This window comes from Martes martes, assembly GCF_963455335.1.
Source record: "Martes martes genome assembly, chromosome: X".
Lineage (NCBI taxonomy): Eukaryota > Metazoa > Chordata > Mammalia > Carnivora > Mustelidae > Martes > Martes martes.
This window is the reverse complement of record NC_137897.1, coordinates 53,060,055-53,082,554: the sequence shown is the minus strand read 5'-3', so window position 1 is coordinate 53,082,554 and position 22,500 is coordinate 53,060,055.

Sequence of the window (22,500 nt, the reverse complement as noted above, 5' to 3'; positions counted from 1 at the left end):
AGAGACCCATGGGATACCATCAAGGACACAAGAATATACACTATAGGACTGCCAGAAAGTGAAGAGGGAGTAAAAGGGGCATAAAGAATATTTGAAGAATAGCCAAAAACACACCGCCAGAACTCAATAAGAGTGCATCCCGATATTTCTCTGTATACACACTCAAAGTCCAGAATCCCATTTGCCCTTACCTATTCAGAAAAAATTTCTTGAATTCTCTCTCTCATAACATTTGACTTCATTTTTTATTTTCTGTTTTTGGCTCCACACACTCTTGACTTGTATTGAACTGGCCTTGGCCTCAGCTTCTCTTCCCAATGGGAATTGCTGTCACTCCCTCACTACAAGTACTTTCTTTTTTTTCTTTTTTTTTTTTTTTAAGATTCTACCTTACTTTTTTTTTTTTAATTTCTTTTCAGCATAACAGTATTCATTGTTTTTGCACCACACCCAGTGCTCCATGCAATACGTGCCCTCCTCAATACCCACCACCTGGTTCCCCCAACCTCCCACCCCCCACCACTTCAAAACCCTCAGGTTGTTTTTCATAGTCCATAGTCTCTCATGGTTCACCTCCCCTTCCAATTTCCCTCAACTCCCTTCTCTTCTCCATCTCCCCATGTCCTCCATGTTATTTGTTATGCTCCACAAATAAGTGAAACCATATGATACTTGACTCTCTCTGCTTGACTTATTTCACTCAGCATAATCTCTTCTAGTCCCGTCCATTTTGTTACAAAAGTTGGGTATTCATCCTTTCTGATGGAGGCATAATACTCCATGGTGTATATGGACAACATCTTCCTTATCCATTCGTCCATTGAAGGGCATCTTGGTTCTTTCCACAGTTTGGCGACCGTGGCCATTGCTGCTATAAACATTGGGGTACAGATGGCCCTTCTTTTCACTACATCTGTATCTTTGGGGTAAATACCCAGTAGTGCAATTGCAGGGTCATACGGAAGCTCTATTTTTAATTTCTTGAGGAATCTCCACACTGTTCTCCAAAGTGGCTCCACCAACTTGCATTCCCACCAACAGTGGAAGAGGGTTCCCCTTTCTCCACATCCTCTCCAACATAAGTTGTTTACTGTATTGTTCATTTTGGCCATTCTAACTGGTGTAAGGTGGTATCTCAATGTGGTTTTGATTTGAATCTCCCTGATGGCTAGTGATGATGAACATTCTTTCATGTGTCTGATAGCCATTTGTATGTGTTCATTGGAGAAGTGTCTGTTCATATCTTCTGCCCATTTTTTAATATGATGTCTGTTTTGTGTGTGTTGAGTTTGAGGAGTTCTTTATAGATCCTGGATATAAACCTTTTGTCTGTACTGTCATTGGCAAATATCTTCTCCCATTCCATGGGTTGCCTCTTTGTTTTGTTGACTGTTTCCTTCGCTGTGCAGAAGCTTTTAATCTTGATGAAGTCCCAAAAATTCATTTTCGCTTTTGTTTCCTTTGCCTTTGGAGACATATCTTGAAAGAAGTTGCTGTGGCTGATATCAAAGAGGTTACTGCCTATGTTCTCCTCTGGGATTTGGATGGATTCCTGTCTCACGTTGAGGTCTTTTATCCATTTCGAGTTTATCTTTGTGTATGGTGTAAGAGTATGGGTAAGTTTCATTTTTTTTTACACTTAGCTGTCCAATTTTCCCAGCACCATTTATTGAAGAGACTGTCTTTTTTCCACTGGATATTTTTTCCTGTTTTGTTGAAGATTATTTGACCATAGAGTTGAGGGTCCATATCTGGGCTCTCTACTCTGTTCCCCTGGTCTATGTGTCTGTTTTTATGCCAGTACCATGCTGTCTTGGTGATCACAGCTTTGTAGTAAAGCTTGAAATCAGGCAACGTGATGCCTTCAGTTTTGTTTTTCTTTTTCAAAATTTCCTTAGGAATTCGGGATCTCTTCTGATTCCATACAAATTTTAGGATTATTTGCTCCAGCTCCTTGAAAAATACTGGTAGAATTTTGATTGGAACGGCATTAAAAGTATAGATTGCTCCAGGCAGTATAGACATTTTAACAAAGTTTATTCTTCCGATCCAAGAGCATGGGATGGTCTTCCATCTTTTTGTGTCTTCTTCAATTTCTTTCATGAGTCTTCTGTAGTTCCTCAAGTACAGATCCTTTACCTCTTTGGTTAGGTTTTTTCCCAGGTACTTATGGTTCTTGGTGCTATAGTAAATGGAATCAATTCTCTAATTTCCCTTTCTGTAGTTTCATTGTTAGTGTATAAGAAAGCCACTGATTTCTGTAACTGACTTTGTATCCTGCCACGTTACTGAATTGCTGTATGAGTGCTAGTAATTTGGGGGTGGAGTCTTTTGGGTTTTCCATATAAAGTATCATGTCATCTGCAAAGAGAGAGACTTTGACTTCTTCTTTGCCAATTTGGATACGTTTTACTTCTCTTTGTTGTCTGATTGCTGTTGCTAGGACTTCTAATACTATGTTGAACAAGACTGGTGAGAGTGGGCATCCTTGTCGTGTTCCTGATCTCAACGGGAAGGCTGCAAGCTTTTTCCCATTCAGGATGATATTTGCTGTGGGTCTTTCATAGATAGATTTGATGAAGTTCAGGAATGTTCCCTCTATCCCTATACTTTGAGGCGTTTTCATCAGGAATGGATGCTGGATTTGGTCAAATGCTTTTTCTGCATCCATTGAGAGGACCATGTGGTTCTTCTCTCTTCTCTTATTGATTTGTTCTATCACATTGATTGATTTGCGAATGTTGAACCATCCTTGTAACCCAGGGATGAATCCCACCTGGTCATGGTGGATAATCTTTTTAATGTGCTGTTGGATCCTGTTTCCTAGGATCTTGTTGAGAATCTTAGCATCTATATTCATCAGGGATATTGGTCTTAAATTCTCCTTTTTCATAGGGTCTTTGCCTGGTTTGGGGATCAGGGTAATGCTGGCTTCATAAAAAGAGTCTGGAAGTTTTCCTTCTGCTTCAATTTTTTGAAACAGCTTCAGGAGAATAGGCGTTATTTCTTCTTTGAAAGTTTGGTAGAATTCCCCAGGGAATCCGTCAGGTCCTGGGCTCTTGTTTTTTGGGAGGTTTTTGATCACTGCTTCAATCCCGTTACTAGATATCAGTCTATTCAGGTTGTCAGTTTCTTCCTGGTTCAATTTTGGGAGTTTATAGTTTTCGAGGAATGCATCCATTTCATCTAGGTTGCTTAACTTATTGGCATATAACTGTTGATAATAACTTTCGATGATTGTTTCTCCTTCCTCAGTGTTAGTTGTGATATCTCCCTTTTCATTCATAATTTTATTAATTTGGGCTTTCTCTCTTTTCTTTTGGATTAATGTGGCCAATGGTTTATCAATCTTGTTGATTCTTTCAAAAAAAAACAGCTTCTAGTTTCATTGAAACATTCTACTGTATCTCTGGTTTCTACCTCATTGATCTCTGCTTTGATCTTGATTATTTCCCTTTTTATGTGTGGAGTTGGTTTGATTTGTTGTTGATTCTCCAGTTCTTTAAGGTATAGAGACAGCTGGTGTATTCTGGATTTTTCAAATTTTTTGAGGGAGGCTTGGATGGCTATGTATTTCCCCCGTAGGACCGCCTTTGCTGTATCCCATAGGTTTTGGAGTAAAGTGTCTTCATTCTCATTGGTTTCCATAAATTGTTGAAGTTCTTTAATCTCCTGGTTGATCCAAGCATTCTTAAGCAAGGTGGTCTTTAGCTTCCAGGTGTTTGAGTTCCTTCCAAACTTTTCCTTGTGATTGAGCTCCAGTTTCAAAGCATTGTGATCTGAGAATATGCAGGGAATCATCTCAGTCTTTTGGTATCAGTTGAGCCCTGATTTGTGATCCAGTATGTGGTCTATTCTGGAGTAGGTTCCATGTGCACTTGAGAAAAATGAGTATTCTGTTGTTTTAGGGTGGAATGTTCTGTATATATCTATGAAGTCCATCTGGTCCAATGTGTCATTCAATGCTCTTGTTTCTTTAATGATTTTCTGTTTCGATGATCTATTTCTAAGAGAGGTGTGTTAAGATCTCCTACTATTAATGTACTCATATCAATATAACTCTTTATCTTGATTAATAGTTTTCTTATGTAATTGGCTGCTCCCATATTGGGGGCATAGATATTTACAATTGTTAGATCATCTTGGTGGATAGTCCCTTTAAGAATTATGTAGTGTCATTCTGTATCTCTGACTACAATCTTTAGTTTAAAACCTAACTTATCTGTTATGAGAATCGCTACCCGGGTCTTCTTTTGAGGCCCATTGGCATGAAAGATGCTTCTCCATCCCTTCACTTTCAGTCTGGGTGTATCTTTAGGTTCAAAATGGATCTCTTGTAGACAACATATGGATGGGTCCTGTCGTTTTATCCAATCTGCAACCCTGTGTCATTTGATGGGCGCATTTAGGCCATTCACATTGAGAGTGATTATTGAGAGATACGTTTTTATTGACATCGTGTTACCTTTGAAGTCTTTCTTTCTGTAGATTGTCTCTATATTTCTATTCAGTGATATTTTTAGGATTTTTTCTCTTTTATAGAACCCCCTTAATATTTCCTGCAGTGTCGGCTTGGTGGTCACATTCTCTTTTAAATCTTACTGGTCTTGGAAGCTGTTTATCTCTCCATCCATTTTGAATGTCAGTCTTGGGGCACCTGGGTGGCTCAGTTGGTTAAGCGACTGCCTTTCGCTCAGGTCATGATCCTGGAGTCCTGGGATCAAGTCCCGCATCGGGCTCCCTGCTCGGCAGGGAGTCTGCTTCTCCCTCTGACCCTTTCCCCTCTCATGCTCTCTCACTCTCTCTCTCCTCTCTCAAGTAAATAAATAAAAATCTTTAAAAAAAAAAAGATTTAAAGATTTGAATGTCAGTCTTGCTGGATAAAGTATTCTTGGCTGCATGTTCTTCTCATTTAGTGCCCTGAATATATCTTGCCAGCTCTTTCTGGCTTGTGAGGTCTCTGTAGACAGGTCTGACATTATTCTGACGGGCTTTCCTCTGTACGTAAGGAGCTTCTTTGTCCTAGCTGCTTTCAAGAGGGTCTGCCTACAATTATAATTCTTCATTCTTACTATTAGGTGTCTTGAGGACTTTCGAGAATCTATAATCTTGGGGGGAAACCATTCTGCCTCTAGTACATGAACGCTGGTTCCATTCGTGAGATTGGGAAAGTTTTCATGTAGAACTTGTTCCACTATATCTTCTAGACTTCTTTCTCCTCCCCTTCAGGGATTCCAATAATTCTGACATTGGAATGTTTCATGGCATCATTAATTTCCCTGATTCTGTTTTTGTGGCTTCTACGCTCTTTGTTCCAGGCTTCCTCCTGATCCTTTCTCTCTATCTGTTCGTCCTCCAGATCACTAATGCTATCTTCTGTCTCAGTTACCCTAGCTTTTAGAGGATTTAGATTAGATTGGAACTCATTGAGAGCATTTTGACATCATCCCTGGTGGCTTTCAGCGCTGTCCTAACATTGTGAACATCATCCCTGGTGGCTTTCAGTTCTGCCCTAATCAATTCCGTTTGGCCATCCATGCCTTTCTCCAATCTAGCTATTGCCTGGATAATTGTTAGCCTGAATTCCCTTTCCAACATATTGTGTATGTCGATAGCCATTAGCTCTGTTGCAGAAGGCCCATCCTCTGTATTTTTCTTCTGTTGGGCATTCCTCCTCCTAGACATTTTGGTGAGAGATGACTGAACGGATGTAGCTGGATGTTTCAACCATGGTACAGTCAAGGTGCACCCTGGAATACTTCTGAGCAATCAGGAGTCCCCACCCAAAGGAGAGAAAAAAGAAAAGAAAAAAGAGAGAGAGAGAGAGAGAGAGAGAGAGAGAGACAGGATAAAATGGGAAGATAAAAGAGAAGGCTCAGCCCAAATGGGCCCAAAGGTAAGATTTACGAAGTATACAAACAAAAACAGACAAACAAAAAGACTGATAAAAGTATATGACAAGAGAAAAAAAAAAATATATATATATATAAAAGCAAAAAAAGGAAGAAACTCGTCAAAAGAACCCCAAGTATAACATTTATATACTATCAGGACAAACACAAATACGCAGAAACACTGGCGGAAGAAAAAGATGGGAGAGTGGTTATAAATTCTCAGTGTGGGCAAGGAAGGTTATTTTGATTCCTCCTGGATGTATCTTGATATCTTTGTTAAAGGACTCAACTTTCCTAAGATAAAGGGGGATTAAAAATTGGTTTACCTATAGGGGTAGCATTGATTGGGGAAAGGGGATTACCTTGAAGTTTAACTCTATATAAATATTAGAAAATAAAAATAAAAAAAGAATAAACTAGACTAAACTAAACTAAAATGTAAAAAATTTTAAAAAATAGAGAAGCAAAAGAAAAACACAGGTATATGTATCAAAAAGTTCAGGTTAAAAGGTTATTATGGAATTTGATGTACTGGACATCTCACTGTGATGGTAAATAGGTTAAAAAATTATCTATATAAAAAAAATGAACCAGAATAGTGGGAATGAGTTAAAATAAAAGTTGTATCTATGAAGTAGGGGTGGTTGTTCTCTTGTAGTCTTTTTTTGTCTTTTTTTTTTTTTCTGGTTGGTTTTCTGGGGGAGGGGCCTGCCACGTGGGTTTTCAGTCAATGATGTTCCCTGAGTTAAGTCCTCCCGCCCCCCTCAAGGGGGTGGGCTCTGAGGAAACCAGTTTTTCAGGCTTTTGTTCTCTGGAGGTTTTTATGTTTGTTCATTTGTTTTCTCTCGCCTTGACAGCTTTTGATGGTTTTTGGAGGTTTAGAGGAAAGCAAACTGCACCCTGACCTTCCTCTCAGAGAGATGCCTCAGTCTGCTCCCCTGTGGGTGCTGCAGAGCATATAAGTTCCCCCTCAGCTGCTGGCAGAGCAGGTTCCAAGTCGCGGTCCCTGGGGACGCAGGATCTCCTGCTTGTACCCTAAACCACAGCAGCGGCGGCTGTCTGGGCAGCCCCAGAACGCCAGAGAGGTTTCAAGCAGCGATCCCACACTGAGATTTTCCCGCTGGCCCGGGCTGGGAGTGCCTGGTCTTTCCCGGTCCACCAGGGAAGGTGTGGGGCACGCGCATCTCTGGCTCTGATAGCCCGGTGTGCCGTTCTTCCATCTGGCGAGGCTCCCAGCCCCTCATGGGAGCCGGAACCCACGTGTTCTCAGGTGTGCTGGTGGCTCAGGGACCAAGACCTGGTTTCTCCGCCGCACTCTCTCTGGCTCAGCGCCAGGGTTGGCTGTCCTGGGTCCGGGGACTTAAGCCCCTGCCCCTACTGTCCCGATTCCCACAATTTCCCTCCACGATCCTTTGCTCTTTTTGAGTGCTTTCAACCAGACTCCAAGTTAATGCTGGTCCCCAGTCGCAGGGCACTCTCGTATTGGGGTATTACTTTCCAATCGGTCACCTCTGGTGGCTCCTCCCCCTTTTGTTTATCTTCGGATATCAGTCCGACGTTCCCACTCTGCTTTACCTGCCCACTGGTGTCTTCTGCCCCTGTAGAGATCCAGACATGTATAATTCTGATCTCAGCCTGATTTCATGGGTGATTGGAGTTCTTTGGTAGGTAATCAGCTCACTTTAGGGCACAGGTTGAAATGGCGCCTCCTCCTACTTCCCCGCCATCTTGTCTCCCCACTACAAGTACTTTCAATCATCATCACAATAGAACCCATCTGCTAGAACCCTACCTTAACACTGATCCATGTTCCCCAACATCCTCGGGAAGGATTAAAAGAGACAATGTATGTTATCAAATTTTATAAATCGTAAAGAAACATACCAAAATTTGAAACTCTGTAAGTAATGGTAATGGCTACTCCTAGGTGTTTACACATGCAGTCTGGAATCCTCATTTCAACCTTAAACGTTAGGTCCCATTATTATCCCCATTTTTGAGGAAAGAAATGTGAGGCCATGAGAGGCTAAATATATTCCCAAGGTGTCACAGTCAAGAAGTGGCAGAGATTTTTCAACAAATGCTGTGGAGCAACTGGATATCCATAGGCAAAAACAAATAAACCACTTCAACCTAAACCTTGCACCTTATACATAAATGAACTCAAAATAGAGCAGAGATATAAATGTAAAACCTAAACTTGTGACACTTCTACAAGAAACCATAAGATAAAATTTTAGTAACCTAGGGTTATGTGACATGTTCTAGGACACCATAAGCATAATACATAAAGAAGAATTAAATATATTGGGCTTCACCAAAACCAAAAACTTTTGTTCTGTTGAAGACCCTAATGAGAAAACTTTCAAAAAATTAAGCCACAGACTAGAAGAAAGTATTTGTAAATTACGTATCTGACAAAGAACTCATATCCAGGATATATAAGTGATTTATTAAACCCAAACATAAGAAAACAAACAACCCAATAAGATAATGAGCAAAATACTTAAGCAGATACTTAGTGAAACAAAATATACAGATGGAAAATAAGCACATGGAAAGATATTCAACATCATCAACCATTAAGGAATAGCAAATTAAGGCCCAGATGAGCTATCACTACACACCTATTATCACGGCTACAATAAAATATAGTGACAATATCAAATGCCGGCAAGGATACAGAGAAAATGGAATTATCATACATTGCTAGTGGGAATATAAATTGGTTTAGCCACTCTGAAAAAGGGTTAGTCAATTTCTTATAATATTAAACACGTATAAATATGAGCCCATAGTCCCATTTCTGGGCATTTATCCTCTAGAAATGAAAACTTGCATTCACATGAAAACCTGTATGACAATGTTTAATGCAGCTATATTTGTAATCACCAAAACTACAAATAATCCAAATGTCCTTCAACTAAAGAATGAATAAACAAACTACTACATCCATACAATGGAACACTTGGATGGATCACAAGGGCATCATGCTGAGTAAAAAAAAGCCAGTCTCAAAAGTTCACATTCTATAGGATTCCATTAAATGAGTATTCTCAAAATGACAAAATTATAGAGATAGAAACAGAACAATGGTTGCCTGAGGTAAAGGAATTTGAAATTGAGACCTTAGGAAAGCCTCTAGACACCTTTGAGAAATATGCCAGTAGCTATATATGCAGAGATAACAGGAATTCTTTCTTGAGTAATCACATTATGAACTGAAATTTTTTCAAGAAACTCTTATAACAAATGCTAATATTATATGTGGCTAAAATCTTAGAATGTCAAGGACTTTCTGCAGGAAAATTTTTCAAAACAAGAAGGAAAGACTCCTGAAGGCAGTAGACCAAATTTTATACAACTCTGCCTCAGTACTTAGATCATAGCAGGTACTCAGGAAATATCTGCTTTCAGTAATGTTGAAATTAAAGACATCATTAGACTTCTCCCAAACTGCCTTGTCCATAAATATGCTGGGTTACTCTACTTGGTTTAGGTAAGAAAAGCTAACACTTATAGAGTACTTACTGTGTACTAAGAGTATCAAATATATGTATATTTATTCATGTGTTTATATGTATATACACACATACCTATGTGTGTGTGTGTGTATGTGTGTGTATTCATGTAATTCTCAAAACAGCCCTAGGAGTTAGAGATGATTATGGTTCTCATTTTATAGATGAGAAAAGTGGGTCACAGAGAAATTAAAGGACTTATTTCCAGGCCCCATCTCCAGGGACAGAAGGAGCCACAATGTAATCTGGATCTAGAATTACCTTCTCGTAATTGTTACAAAGCCTTATTACTATATTCTATAGTCTCTCTATAATACATTCTCCAGTCACTAGGTCTTTGGTGTATGTTTAGGTTCATTAAAGATACATGAACATAGGACTGTTGAAAATTTTCTTAGATGACACATAGGTATCTGTATAGTTATAGTTCCTTCAGTCAGCAAGCACTTCCTTAATACCAATTCCAGCACTAAGTACCAGGGACCCAAGGAGAGACAAAACACAATTCTGTTTTTGAGGAACTCATTCTGGTGATGGTGACTCACATGGAAGAAGTGCAATTCAGTGCAGTAACTCTGACAGTGGGAAAAATATCAGAGGTTTCCTGGAGGAGAGGGATACATGAGTTGAGGATGCGAAATTAGATATTGTTACAAAAATATGGCAGGGAGGGCACCGGAGTGGCTCAGTGGGTTACGCCTCTGCCTTCAGCCTGGGTCATGATCTCGGGGTTCTGGGATTGAGCCCCACATGAGGCTCTCCCATCAGCAGGGAGCCTGCTTCCCCCTCTCTCTCTACCTGTCTCTCTGCCTACTTGTGATCTCTGTCAAATAAATAAAATCTTAACAAAAAAATACGGCAGGGAAGGGTGCTTTAGGCAGAAGGAAATGTAGCTACAAACAAATGAATGATAGAGACAGACAGAAAGACAAAGAGACAGAAAAAAGACAAAGAAATATCAGTGATAATATGGTTCAGTGTGGTGGGAAGGCTGGTTGCAAGGCAGGGCAAGGCTGCAGAAGGAGTATGGCAAGTACTGAATACACTACCTACTCCATAACAAAGTTTCTCTTCTTTCATACAGGAAGCCTTAAACAAGGAAGAAAGAAAACTTTCTGGGGTAAAACAGTATCGGTCAGTATCTAGGACCGTACCCCTTATTACAGTGTCTTGTTTTAATTGTACTTTGTGACTTAAAATTGTAATTTATGACTTCATTGACACAAAAAAATTAAATGCTACTATCAGAACTGTAGATGGACTGAAAAGAATGAAAATGCAATTTTCATAGGAACTGTCCATAATAACTCTTCACCTCGTACAGTATTACACAACTAATAAAATTTTTATTCATATTATGCCAAGTAGTCCAGAAAACAGTTAGTTTTATATTTCTATAGAAGAGGAAACAAAGCTTAGAGAATTGAAGTGACCTAAGGTTACTGGCAGCGTCCAAACCATACGGATTCAAATCCCGTGATTTTTCCACAATACTGCAGCAACTAGACTCAGAATTAACAAGCTAGACCCAGCTCTGACTTGCCCTTGACCTTCCTACCTGCCTAAACTTCTCCACACCTAACTTCTCACTTCTAAATCATTTCTCTTAGGCAATCCCAAAGATAAATTTTCTGCCAAAACATAATATGAGAAGTTTGTTAACAGCTCTCTGCTATCTAAATGAAAAGCTAAAACTATAAATTTACAGCCACTACCTCCTGCACCTGACATACCCTACCCCCTACTTAATCGATCACACAATCTGATTATATAACTGATTTGTCATCTACTTCCTCAAACAGAATTTAACTTTCTTTGAGGACAGGGATCTTTGTCTTCTGCTTACTGTTCTACCTGAATATCTACACAAGTGTTAGTGCATAGCACTTGCTTAGTAAACATCCATTAAATGAATGAATGAATGTACTCTTTTGTCTGATATGAAGGGCCCTTCACAGTCTGACTTACACAATAGTCTCCCTCACCATCTTCCAATCTCCAACCTATCTCAAGATCCTCCCGACATGCTTCCAGGCCTTCCCAACCCTATGCCTTTGATGTTATTCCCATCTACATTTAGGTAAAGCCTACTTCTTTCTGGAAGTCTTTAATCATACCAACCCACATTAATCTCACCTTCCACTAGGCTTAACAGTATCAAATAACTGTGGCAAGCATATGGCACCTCTAAAGTGCGGTGCTACATTATAAACCAGCAACTAACTAGATTGGAAACCTCTTAAGGAAATGATCTCTGTTTCAGCCCTCTCTACATGCCACCTTGCTTCTGTACCAGTACCTGATATATAGCAAGTAATCAATAAATACTGACTTACTTCCTATTATTTTTATTTTATTTGGGTTAGTTGACACACAATGTTACATTAGTTTCACATCTACAACATGGTGATTTCACAAGTTTAAACATTTATGCTATGTTCACCACAAGTGTAACTACAACATCTCACCATACAATGTTATTACATTTATCACTGACTATATTCCTTATGCTGTGCCTTTTATTCCCATGACTTATTCATTCTATAAATGGAAGTCTCTTATCTCCCACCACTCTTCACCCATTTTGCTCATCCTCCCACCCCCCTTCTCTCTGGCAACTGTTATGTTGTGTGTTCACTCACCAGTTTATGATAGAACATCTCAAATCATGGTTCACATTGACAAAAAGTAGGGAAGACTGTGCTTGATCTTATCACATGACCAAAGTGTGACAGGGTGATGATCTGTTAAAAGATATGGAGTCAAGGAAGAGGAGAGAAAGATGGTGGCACTGCATAAGGACCCTAGGCTCACCTCATCCCATGAACACAACTACATAACTATCAAATCACCTTTAATAACCTAGAAATCAACCTAAAGACTGGCAGAACAAACTCTCCACAAGTAAAGGTAGTGAATAGGCCACATCAAAGCAAATAGGGAGTACAAAGATAAGGGCTGGGAGAAAAAAAGATCATGGCCACTGCAGTGGGGAGGTAGCTGCAACACAGAGAAGGGTGAGAGACAGACCAGCTAACAGGAGATCCAAACATGGGAAAAATGAATTCCCATAGCAACTAGTTTATAAGGTGAGAGGGGCTGAATTTCATGAGTTCTTGCAACCAGCAAGGCTTCAACCCTGGCGTTTTAAAGGGCAATGGGCTCGGCACAGATACAACCTGAAAGGCATCGTGCTACTTTGGAATGAAGGAAGGCAAACAACCCCTAAACATTCAGCACTGAAATAGGGATCTGAAGAACACGTGGGCACATTCTGTGGAGGGTATTTGCTCATTTTGGAGCCTGTCCCAGACACACAGCATTCATGGAGAGATCTCTGGGAACAAAGAAACCAATAGATGCCATTTCCCTCTGCCATCTCTGAGCATAAGCAGAGAGCAACCTACAGGAACCAGCACAGGACTGACACTGGCTACCTAGCTTGCTTACACCAAGCCCCACCCACCCACACTGTGGTGAAACCACCCGTCCCAGTCACATTTGACATGGCAAGCCCCTCCCCCAGAAGACCAGCCCAAACCACACCTCAGATCATGTCCCAGTCACATTTGACATGGCAAGTCCCTCCCCCAGAAGACCAGCCCAAACCACACCTCAGATCATGTCTGCTGACCCGGGAGTTTTGCAGAGTGGCAACAGGTCTCATGTGGCAAGCAGACCATAGCATACCTAATACAACTTGCCAGATTCAGGCCAGGGACCAAATACTGCCCACAGCATACAAAGAGAGCCTCTGCAGACAAGTGGCCAGAAGGATAAAGCAGCCAAGACACAAATGCAGTGCACACAGAGCACACATTGGAGACACTCCCAGAACTGCCAAACCCTGAGGAACAGGGGACACTACATGGAACAATGAAACAAGACCGCTTCTTCATAATACCTTTACCATCCAAAACAGGAGATATAGCTGACTTTCCCAACAAACAGAAACAGGAACAGGGAGAGACAAGAAGAGAAGACAGAGAAATCCATTCCAAATGAAAAAATAGGACAAAGTCATGACTGGAGATCTAAGCAAAACAGATATAAGTAACTTGCCTAATGGAGTAATTAAAGCAATGATCATGAGGATACTCATAGGAATTAAGAAAAGAATGGAAGACATCAGAGAGACTCTTAACATGGAGATGAAAAAGAACCAATCAGAGATAAAGAGTATAAAAAAATGAGATTAGAAACATGTTTGATGCAATGAACAGCAGGCTGGAAGCAGAAAAATGAATTACTGACCTAGAAAACAGAGTAATGAAAAGTAGCCAAGCTCAACAAAAGAGAAAAAAGAATTATGTAAAACAAGAATAGAGTTAGAGAACTCCATGACTCCCTTAAATATAATTAATATTCATATTATAGGAGTCCTAGAAGAATAAGACAGAGAAAAGAGGGCAAAAAATTTATTTGAAGAAATAGCTGAAAACATCCCTAATCTGGGGAAAGAAGCAGATATCTAGATCCAGGAGACATGGAACACCTCCAACAATATCAACAAAACACAATGGGAAAAATCTGTAGCCAAGAATACTGTATCCAGCAAGACTATCATTCAAAATAAGAGAGATAAGGAGTTTTCCAGAAAAACAAAAGCTAAAGGTGTTCATGGCCATTATTCAAAACCTGAAAGAAATATTAAAGGGAAACTTTGTGTGAAACAGAAAAATCAAAAGTAATCAAAATGTAGTAAACACAAAAGCTGTAAAAGTGAATATTTATGCAAAAAATCAGGTAAGGAACTCACAAAATAAAAAGATGTAAAATAAGACACCATACACCTAAAATGTGGGGAGGAAAGGAGCAAAAAAGGAGTTCAAACTTAAAGGACTATCACCTTACTATAGACTGCTATAAGAAGATGCTATATATAAACCTCATGGTAATCACAAATCAAAAACCACTAATAAATATGCAAGGAATAAAGAGGAAGAAATGCAAATTTATCACAAATGAAAACCAGCAAACCATAAAAGAGAGAAAGGCAAAAAAAGATTCAGAGAAAATCTTCAGAAACAACTACAAAACAAGTAATAAAATAGTAACACATACATAATCTATCAATAATAACTTGCAGAATAAATGGACTAAATGCTCCAATCAAAAGACATTAAGGGTGGCAGAATGGATAATTACAAAAAAGATCCATCTATATGTTGCCTAAAAGACAACTATTTTAGACCTAGACACCTTCAGATTGAAATTGAGGGGATGGAGAAACATCTATAATGCAAATGGATATCAAAGAAAACCAGAATAACAATACTTATATCCAACAAAATAGACATTAAAACAAAGACTGTAGCAAGAGACAAAGGACATATACAATAATAAAGGGGACTATCCAACAAGAAGATATAACAATTGTAACAATTATAAATATTTATGCACACCAAATGGGAGCACCTAAACACATAAAAGAGTTAATAACAAACACGATGAATAAAATCTATAATAATACAGTAGCAGTAGGGGACTTTAACTCCCCACTTACACCAATAGACCAACCATCTAATCAGAAAATAAAAGAAAACAATGACTGAATGACACACTGGAACACATAGATTTAATAGCTATACTCAGAATACTCCATCCTAAAACAGCAGAATACAGTCTTTTTAAATGCACACAGATCATTCTCCAGAAGAGATCACATATTAGCCCACAAAACAAACCTCAACAAATTCAAGAAAATGGAAGTCACACCAAGAAGCTCTTCTAACCACAATGCTATGAAACTAGAAGTCAACCACAAGAAAATTTAGGGAAAGACCACAAATATATGGAGGTTAAATAACATGCTACTAAATGATGAATAGGTCAACCAGGAAATTAAAAAAAAAAGAAATAAAAAAGTACATTGAAACAAATGAAAATGTAAACACAATGGCTCAAAACCATTGGGATGCAGCAAAAGTGGTTCCAAAAGGTAAGTTTCTAGCAATACAGCTCTATCTCAAGAAGTAACAATAATCTCAAATAAACAACCTAACCTTAAACCTAAAGGAACTAAAATGAACAACAAAAAAAACCTAAAACCACCAGAAGGAAGGAATAATAAATATTAGAGCAAAAATAAATGATAGAGAAACAAACAAACAAACAAAAAATAGAACACATAAATGAAACCAAGAGCTGGTTCTTTGAAAAAAAAATCAATAAAATTAACTAGACTGACTTAACAAGAAAAAAAAGAGAAAGGACTAAAAGAAATCACAAGTGAAAGAGGATAAATAACAACCAGCACAGCACAGAAATACAAACAATTCTAAGAGAATATTATGAAAAACTCTATGGCAATAAAGTGGACAACCTAGGGGAAAAAAGGATAAATTCCTAGAAATATATAAATTACCAAAATTGAACCAGTAAGAAATAGAAAATTTTAACAAGCCAGTATCAGCAAGAAATAGATCAGCAATCAAAAACTCCCAACAAACAAAAGTCCAGGGCCAGATAGCTTCAGAGGCAAATTCTACCAAATATTTAAAGAAGAATTAATACCTATTCTCCTCAAACTATTCCAAAAAAATAGAAGGAAAACTTCCAAATTAATTCTGTGAGGTCAGCATTACCCTGTAAAAAAAAAAAAAAAAAAAAAAAAAAAAAAAAAAAAAGATAAATATACCACAAAGAAAAAAGGAACTAAAGACTAATATCTCTGATAAACACAGATGCAAAAATCCTCAACAAAATACTAGCAACCAAAATTCAATGATACATAAGAGAATCATTCACGAAAGATCAAGCCGGATTTATTCCTTGGATGCAAGGTTTCAATATTCACTAATCAATCAACATGATACAATAAGAGAAAGGATACAAACCATATGAACATTTCAATAGATGCAGAAAAAGCATTTTACAAGGTAAAACATCCATTCATGATAAAAACCATCCACAAAATAGGTTTAGAGAGAACAGATGTCAGCATAATAAAGGCCATCTATGAAAAACGCACAGTGCACATCATTCTCAATGGGAAAAATTGAGAGCCATTCTCCTAAGGTCAGGATAAGGATGTTCACTCTCAATACTTCTATTCAAGATAGTACTGAAGGTCCTAGCCACAGCAATCAGACAACAAAAAGAAATAAAAGGAATCCAAATTGGTAACGAAATAAAACTTCCACTATTTGCACATGACATGACATGACTACATGCTACAGACTCCACGAAAAAACTGCTAAAATCGATTAACAAATTCAGTCGATTTGGAGGATACAACATCAACATATAGAAATATGTTGCATTTCTATACACAAATAATGAAGCAGTAAAAGGAGAAAGTGCATAAACAATCCTATTTACAACTGCAACAAAAAATAAGATACCTAGAAACAAATCTAAAGACATGAAAGACCTGTACTTTGAAAACTATAAAACAGTGAGGAAAGAAATTCAAGACGACACAAAGAAATGGAAAAACATTCCATGTTTCTGGATTGGAAGAACAAACACTGTTAAAATGTCTATGCTAACCAAAGCCATCTACACATTTAATGCAATTCCTATTAAAATACCCACAGCATTTTTCACAGAGCGAGAACAAACAATCCTAAAATTTGTATGGACTCACAAAAGACCCCAAATAACCAAAGCAATCTTGACAAAGAAAGACAAGGCTGGAGGCATCACAATTCTGGATGTCAAGTTATGTTACAAAGCTGCAGTAATCAAAACAGCATCATACATGTACAAAAACAGACATATAGACCAATAGAACAGAACAGAAAATCCAGAAATAAATCCACAATTATAAGGTCAGTTAATTTTCCACAAAGCAGGAAAGAATACCCAGTGGAAAAAAGAGTCTCCTGAACAAATGGTGTTGGGAAAACTGGACAGCCACATGCAAAAGAACTGAACCACTCTCTTACATGATACACAAAAATAAATTCAAAATGGATCAGAGACCTAAATATAAAACCTAAAATCATAAAAATCCTATAAGAGAACACAGGCAATAAATTCTCTGACATTGGCTATAACAAAGTTTTTCTAGATAGGTCTCCCGAGGCAAGGGAAATAAAAGCAAAAATAAACTATTGAGAGTACTTAAAAAAAAAAAAAGCTTCTGCACAGCACAGAATCAACAAAACTGAAAGGCAACTTATAAAATGGGAGACGATATTTCTAAATGATATATCCAATAAAGGGCTCATATCCAAAATATATAAAAAACTCATAAAACACAACACTCAAAAAGCAATCCACTTTAAAAATGGACAGAAGTCACAAATAGATATTTTTCCAAAGAAGACATATAGATGGCCAATAGACAGATGAAAAGATGCTCAGCATCAATCACCAACAGGGAAATGCAAATCAAAACCACAATGAGATATCACCTCACACCTGTCAGAATGGCTAAAATCAAGATCACAAGAAATAACAGGTGTTGGTGAAGATGTGGAGAAAGAGGAATCCTCTCGCACTGCTCGTGGGTGCAAACTGGTGCAGTCACTCTGGAAAACAGTATGGAGTTTCCTCAAAAAGTTAAAAATAGAGCTATCCTACAATCCAACAATTGCACTGGTGGGTAGCTACCCTAGGACTATAAAAATACCAATTCAAAGGGATACATGCATTGATATGTTTATAGCAGCATTACTTACAATAGCCAAGTTATGGAAACAGGAAAGGTGTCCATTGGTTGATGAATGGATAAAGAAGATGTGGAATATACATACAATGGAATATTATTCAGCCATAAAAAGGAACGAAATTTTGCCTTTTGCAATGACATGGATGGAGCTAGACAGTATAATGCCAAGCAAAATTAGTCAGTCAGAGAAAGACCAATACCATATGATTTCACTCATAGGTGAAATTTAAGGTACAAAACAAATAAGCAAAGGGAAAAAAGAGATGGAGACACAGAGAGAAACAAACCAAGAACAGACTGTTAACTATAGAGAACAAGCTGGTGGTTACTGGAGGAGAGGGGGGTTGGGAGATGGGTTAAATAGGCAATGGGAATTAAGGAGGCACTTGTGATGAGCACAGACTGATGTATGGAAATATGGAATTAGTATATTGTATATCTGAACCTAATGTAACACTGTATTTTTACTAACTATAATTAAAAACTTAAAAAATGCTATGGAGTCAAATAGTCTGCCTTTGAATCCAGGCTTCACCACTTAAAACCTGTTTAATTCTGAACAAGTTTTAAAATGTCTCCATGCCTCAGTTTCCTCATTTGTAAAATGTGGATAGCATCGGTCCATACTTTATAGGGTTGTGACCAGTATTAACAAGATAATACATGCAAATATTCAGCCCAGTGCACAGAATACACTCTCAACAAACATTAGCCATTATGATTGATATTGACCTAGGCTTAACAGTAAGCCTTTGTAATGGGTACAAGGTTTCTTTTTGGAGTGATAAAAATATTCTAAAATTGACTGTGGTAATGGTTGTACAACTATGAACGTACTAAAAACCAGTGAATGGCACAATATGAATGGGTGAACTGTATGGTATGTTAACTATACCTCAATAAAGGTATTTTAAAAATAACCCCCAAAATAAAATAGGCCTTGGATCTATTCATTAATTGGAACAGGAGGTAGAACATAAGGGGATCTTGGCCTAAAAGTAAATTATTAACACTATCTGCCCAAAGCCTGTAGAATAAACGAGGTTTACTTTCTTTTCTGATGATAGGCAAGATCTTTATAGTTGTAGCCCACCTACAAGGAGGGGTGAGTGTCACCATGCTAAGCCTAGAGATTATACTAAAAATGCTACTGAATGAAATCAGAGATAAAGGGGTAGAAAAACATCACTTCTCATCTCAGACGAACTGCAGACTGCCTAAGTCTACTTGGAAAACATTTTGGCATGATCAAAATGGAATTAAGTGGGCAGATGAAGAAAAATCCTCTAAAGGGAAGCTCAACATTGAAAACAGGGGAAAAATAGATGGAAAACAATGGGCTGTCCAGAAGAGGACAAGTCCTCAGGGATCCTCCAAAAGCTCCAATGTATTCTTTCAATTATTTCTCTTATCCATGAGAGATCTACTCACATTTAGTAACCTCAAGCAGAAACTCAATGGCAGAGAAGACAGTTCTGTTTTTATTTATTTATCTCATTGTCACTGGTTTAAAAAAAAAAAAAAAGGCAAGACGAAGCAAGATGCTACCACTTGACCTGGGAATAAGTTCAGAATCATTTCCCCAAGCAGGAACATTTGCTGGGTACCTGACGAGTCCACACAATGATGTAGGCTAATTAAACAGAAAACGAGAAGTTTATATGTCATCTACAACTTATGGGGGAAGAGTGACTGAAGAAAAAATAAAGCAGCTGGTGATCATACCTGATTCCTAGTGAATACTGGAAAGCAGCTATGGAGAGGAAAGGAGAGAATGGGTAGCAAATACTTCATTGCATTCAACTTAAAAAAAAAAAAAGACCCCTTTCCAGATCCTTAAGTAATTTTCTTCACATCACCACCTCTTCCCATTTATATTATGTAAAAAGTAGAGGCTCATGAGAGGTACCATTTTTTTAAGTTGTCACACAGCAGACATGAGCTAACTTTCTTGTATAAGTAAAAACTGAAGCATATTATTCTTTAATTAAATTCCAGATTCTACAACCTTCTGAATATATGTATGCCTGGGACTACATTCCCACCAGTCAAAACTCCCTAAAAGCACAAAAGACATCAGCCTAAAGGTAATTAAATGAGACCTTCAAAATATGTGGCAAGAAAGGACACCAGGTGAATTTCAGGGGAACTAAATTTTAGTCCAGTTTTGTCACTAGTAGTATAACCTTTAGTAGGTCTCTCCAGTCCTCAGTCTTCCCCCCTAAAATCTAAGGACTTTAAAATACATCAGTAGTTCTCAATCTCAAGGCAGTACTACAGCCAGGGGACACTTGGAAATGTGTGGAGGTGATTTTGGTTGGCACAATGACTTAGAACTACTGGCATTTATTCCAACATAATGAAGGACAGCTAAGATACTGGACAGCTAGCAATGCCCAAAACAGACAAACACAGCGAAGAACTATCCTGTCTAAAACCTCAAGAGCATATTTATCTCCCCTTCCCAGAAATAAATGGACAAAATAATTAGATCTTGTCAACCTCTAAAATCCTTTGCCATAGGCAAATGTAAGAAAGAATACTGCAATACTGTGCTTGTCTTATTAAGACTGAACGGTGGAGAAACTTCAATCATATTTTGCTCAGTAGATGAAGAGAAAAGAAAAATAAACAAATTACTCTGCATTTCATGCTCTAAAACATGTAATTAACAAAATCTCTTCAGGAACAGATCTGAATCTGGCAATGAGCCTTACAATAAAGACATATTAGACACACACACACACACACAGAGAGAACTATTAACTGTAACCAGATGTTCCTTAACAACCCTTTGTTTAAAAAAACACAAACAATAAATTCCATTAGACTTTGTTGTTCACATTTTAAATCCAAGTGAAACTAAGGAACAAATAAGAAAAGGGGGTGGAAAAGTGTTCATAGAACAGCAAAATGTTTACTCTGCTGGATCCACGTGTTTTAGGCCAATAAAAAACATGAGTGGCTGGTTATCAGCTGCAACCCAAGAGTCAAGGGGGTGGAGTTGAAGAGGTTTTACTTATTTTTTTTTAAGATTTTATTTATTTGACAGAGATTACAAGTAGGCAGAGAGAGAGGAAGGGAAGCAGGCTCCCCGCTGAGCAGAGAGCCCGATGCGGGGCTCAATCCCAGGACCCTGAGATCATGACCCGAGCCGAAGGCAGAGGCTTAACCCACTGAGCCACCTAGGCGCCCTGAAGAGGTTTTACTTATTAATGTAATTTACTATTTTTAATTCCTGCTCTGAAATTCTTCCCACGAATCTGTATGATGTGATCTGCCATATGGATCAGAAACAGTGAGCTACTTTGTGTCTGTTATTTATCAATCTGGTAAATCAACTGGAATAAAAATTCTAACTCCAGGGTCTTAAGCACAAGCTGTTATAAACTGATAATTAGCTCACTGATACAATACCAGTAGGTAGAGGGAGAACATAAAAGCCTTTAGCAAGTCAACAGAAGAAGGGCCAACAGTCAAATAGGATCTTTTGAGAAAATAGCTTTGAGAAAAAAAATAGCTTTTCTGATTTTTCTGGACACAAACTATAATAACTCCATCCATACCCATTACTCATCAAAGCCAAATTTAACCCCTTCCTGAAACCAACCAAGAGATTATAGCAAATAAATCCTTTCCTTTTAAGGATGTATTTCAAAAAGGAGTTATTTTCTGTGGCAGAAAAAGCAGATCTCTGGCAAACCCCACCTTGGCAGCAGTCTCCCAGAATACAGCCTAGAGTTCCAGAAATTTAAAAATCCTGAATCTGCACTAGCAGTTTTTGCCACTGGCCTCACTGGGCTGGTATCCAAACTCTAGGGTCTAATGTTTCAAAATAAGCCAAACCCAATTCTGAACAATCATCCTTACTGTTTAGTAGCATCTTCTAAGAATATTTTTGCTCCCAAAAATTCTCATCTATACTGGGGAACTAATATCTGTATTTGCCTCTGACTAATCAGTTATTTTCCTTGCCACCCACCAGTTGACTTCTAGCCAATCTATCCACAACTGTTTTTAACTTTGAAAGACCAATATGGCCCTTCTAAAGGGCCAGTTATGTGGATCAGTTTTTTTTTTTTGAAAATTGAATAAGGAAAGGGAAAAGCAAATATTTTGTCTCCATCTAACATTTGGCGAAAAGTGAAATATAAAAAAACCTCTAGCAATTCTAATGCCTAAGGAAACCAATGTTCAACTGCCAAAAATGATTCCTTCTCTCACCTCTGCTCTCACAAATCAAAGAAATAAGCATGGGGAATGAAGTTTTGCTTATGCTATCCAGCTGATAAAAATTCTAGACTCACATAAACTACCCTTGTTTTATTCATTTCAAATAGGCATCTCAAATTTTTATGTTCAAATAAAACCTTATCTTCTCTCTCGCACTCACTCTTGTTCTCTCTCTCTCTCTTTCTCTCTCTCTCTCTCACACACACACACCCCCATCCAGGTTCTCAAGGCC